Here is a 4139-nt window from a genome sequence, read left to right as displayed (position 1 = left end):
TCTTTAAACCTAAACTGAAAAACAATAAGCAGCTCTATATAAGATGTATCGGTAGGCTTACAATCATTTTAAAGTGTGCAGGGTGATGTAAACCTAAATCGACTGATGACCAGGTGGGAACCATTCATTGGCATATGGTCTTAGTACCGAAATTTCGTTTGAGAGATTGCCGAGGTTCTGAGATATTCGGTCTTTATGCTGCTTATCATCTGGGTATCATGGTTGTATCTTTTACCGAAAAATAACGGGGACACAAGTCTAGATCTTCCATGATATTATACATACGTGTACATATTGCATTCGACCTCAATAAGTGATCAACAATCACATGTCCAAACAAATAAGTGATAATATATCACATTTATCCGGGAGTCAAGTTCGTCTCTTTGCTGTACGAAAGTACTGACCTGTTCACGGACTTGCTCCTATGCCCTTCATACATCTGAAAATCAAGTTCCTCATCAATAAGTGATTCTATCACATAGGGCTTGTTCTCAAATCTCAATAAGTGAGTTTCTCACATCATATACGGTCAAACAGATGATAATCGGTATACTCACCGGTAAGATGAACCCTCGTGCATACCTTGATACGGGAATGTGTCGTGATGTGGATGAACACCGGTCGGTAAGTATAAAACATACCTTAACGTATCCCCTCGCCATGATTACATCTGATAAGTTGAGCTTATGTGGACAACAATACCGATAATCGTTATAGGATGCTTATCTTAATGTTAACTAATTGAACAACAAGAGCGTTTTGGCGTGACCGTACACTGATATGATTCTCTTACCCTCGAAACTCACAAAAAGAATGTTTGTAAATATTTATTTAATGCTTTCAGTTTCTGCATCTTTGTATATATTTATTTACTGCTTTCTGTCTTTACATTTGAGATATTCAAAAATTCCAAAAAGATTTTAGGTGTGTTTTAATATAAACTTTATAAAATCCAAAAAGATTTTTCTTCTATCTTATTTTCGATTGTACGATGTTGGATCTCGAGTCTTCGTTGCCTGAAACCTGATTGAAAACCAAATTGACTAAATCTTCATAAACGGTCAAAATTTGCAAGTTTTGAAAGTTAAAAACTAAAATTGATAAATTTGTTAAACTTTCAAACTGTCGGACGGTAGTTGATTGAAAAATGGTCACATGTGTGTCGCTTGTTTATGTTAACCATATTCCAAGCGTTTGTTCTCATTACGCGTTTAGATTTCTTACATGTGCAGATGCTAAAGGCAAGGAGAACATGTTCGATGATAAGCTTCGGAATGAAGACACTACGTAAAGGCACTCAAATGAAAGATGATCGAGTTGCTGCTGACCAATCATCAACACCACAAAGGTCTCAAGTATTGAAAACCAAAAGATTCACGAGCATAACTCAAGGGAGAGCTTATGTTAAGGGAGAGTTTGTTAACACACTTCCTACATGAAAAAGGGAGTTTGTTGATACACTTTCTACTTACGACACGTGAAGACTTTGAAGATCCTCCGACATAGAAGACATGGAAGACGAATCTCACGAGTAGCGTCCAAGGGGGAGTTTGTTGATACATATTTTGTGGACGCAACTCGGTTCGACGCGACTCGACGTGATACGGTTTAAGTCACGACATTCCTCCGTCGTGCACAACAACACTTGTTTAAGTGACTTGGGCATTGGGCCGAATCACAAGTCATCGAGCATGAAACCAAGTAGACGAAACAAACAACTTGGGCCTCAAATGTTTGGGCCAAAGCCCAAGTCGACGAAACATGTATAATGTCGACGAAACATGTCTGTTTCGTCGACCTTGATTGAGTTTCGTCGACTGCCCTTCCTTTTCGTCGAGTCAATGTGTTTCGTCGAGTCCTGCTTATGTTTCGCCGTACCTGATCCTATATAAACAAGACTCAAGACAGAAACAAAGTAGAGAGACACAAGTGTGAGAACCAGAGAGAACCGAGAGTTTAGTTGTATTTCTTATGATATATTTCTGTAACAAAACTCTATCGGTTTCAATATACGATTGTTAAACGGTATATGTGTCTTGTATCTCGTGTTTCCTGATCTCTATCTCGGTTTGCTATCTCGGTTGGATTCCGCACAACCGGGTTGGTTAGTATACAAGGATTAGGCGACTAGATCCTCCCCTAGCCGGACCTACAAATTTTATATCATGTGTTTTGAGCAACATTAATGGAGTGTTCATTCATGACTTCAAATTCTATTTGTCATGCATCAACATTTGACAAACATATTTCATAGGTGTGGTACCCATTTTTTATCGGTGTAAGACTGTTAGTCCTAATTTAACCTTTTTTAACTTAATCCCTTTTGGAACAATCGTAAAGTTTGTTGGTAAAAGCGATAGTTTCAAATCCCTTCAATGAAATTCAGTGATTCAACTATAGCTATGAAGAAAAATGTCTTGTGTATGTACAAATCTACCAACTATCCCCCACTGTCCATAAGACTCACGGACTTTAAAGAAATACATACATGAACCTGATTTGCTATACAAAAAATTTCCTAGATCGCTCAATCTAACGCCTTCATATGCCGTTAAATGACACCAGCTACTGTATAGGTTGAAAAACTGGAAGCCAAACTTGAGAACTCCATAGTTCTAGACTAATCACTTAAGCAGTCATGACTGATTGTCTGGCGAAGGCATTCTACTGTTTTCTTGTAATTTGGAAAGCCCAAAAACCAAAAGTTGAAATCATCCACCGTTACTAACTCCATATACTTGTTAGATCGCCTCTTCAAGTCCGTGCTCTCTCCTACTCCATCTATCTTTTTCAATGGAACAGATACCTAGAAAGTCGAACAATTATGTCAGGATACTATATATTACACATGTGCACAATATGTTAGCAGAGGAGGTTGCCTAACTCCATAACACGTGTGCAAAATATGTTAGCAGAGGAGGTCGCCTACCTTATATTGGAACTTTAACAGTTTCCCTGCCGTAGAATATGTTTTGAGGGACCTATCACTGCAAAAACCAACCCTTTCAGTAGAGATGAAGAGTATGCCTGAGATCGCACCAGCTGTAGTGTATATATAGCATCGGGAAGCATGCAACAACCTCTCACCATCCCTGACACTGAAACTCTTTTCAAAGATTTTTCCTCCGCGGCCAAGTGGTAGGATCTTGGAACCATAAGTCAACTTGTGTTTAATTATTTCTATTAACTTGGGTCCAAAGCCCGCTGCAAAGTGAATTAAACTCTGTTAGATCAAGGGACAGAGAAATACGATGGAAATTTTGATTGCCATTATCAGCACAAGACTATTAATTACCATGGTTTTTCGAGACTGCAGAACTCTCTCTTTCTGCACCATTGATTTTTGAAGAAGTAAGAAGAGGCTAATGGGGCTGATGAGGTTTAGACAAAAGTAGTCCCCTTGTTGATATGGTTGGAATGCACATGGAAACTTCTGGGAGTCTGTTATCCATATTGTGTTGCCGGATTGTTGTAGTTTGATTCCTTTGCAAGTATGGAATTCTCTTAATGCAGAATTTGTTGGGTGATGTTTATTGGGTCATGATATTTATAAGCTGATAAAGTTCATAACTTTTGATCGGATGAGTCATCTATGTGTCATCATAGTTAATGGTGGTTGAATGTTGGGTATAAAATAATGACTCATTTCGCCCATTTTGACCTGATTCGCTCAATTTAGAAGTGCTTTACCTTTACTGGGATCATCTTCCTTTTGGTGATATTGGTCATTCCGATAAGGTTTAGACATTTACCTTTTTTTGTCATGCTGACTAGTCCTTTCATAGATATCCATCAGTTAGTAATGTGCTGAAGTTGGAGAAAAGCATATTAGAATCAACTATTAGAATTATAAACTTAATTATTATTGTATATTTGTATTTATTAGGATGTTTTAGTTTATTACGTAACTAATTATCGAACCGAGATGATGAATTGGTGGCACCGTTTCATATAACGGTTATTCCCGCCAATTCCTACAACCGTCATCCTCGTATGTATATATATGTATTAACCGACAAACTGATTTCGGTACCAAGAAGATATTCAATAAAATATCATTCCAATTCGTGTCGTATACTCTCCGTAATCACAAACACGAATACGATGACGATGATGATAACGGCTTCCGCTAACAT

General features: G+C 37.9%; 1 long non-coding RNA gene across 1 annotated transcript; it reads right to left on the bottom strand.

The window, feature by feature from the left end:
- Positions 1-2374: 2374 nt before the first annotated feature.
- Positions 2375-3504, bottom strand: LOC110924007. The gene is made up of 3 exons (XR_002584259.2): positions 3299-3504; positions 2933-3207; positions 2375-2809 (listed from the first exon to the last, which is right to left on the bottom strand). It is a non-coding gene; the product is annotated as an uncharacterized LOC110924007 (long non-coding RNA).
- Between the last annotated feature and the right edge of the window lie 635 nt (positions 3505-4139).

This window comes from Helianthus annuus, chromosome 17 (genome assembly GCF_002127325.2).
Source record: "Helianthus annuus cultivar XRQ/B chromosome 17, HanXRQr2.0-SUNRISE, whole genome shotgun sequence".
Taxonomy (NCBI): Eukaryota; Viridiplantae; Streptophyta; class Magnoliopsida; order Asterales; family Asteraceae; genus Helianthus; species Helianthus annuus.
This window is presented reverse-complemented; position numbering and strand designations above follow the sequence as displayed.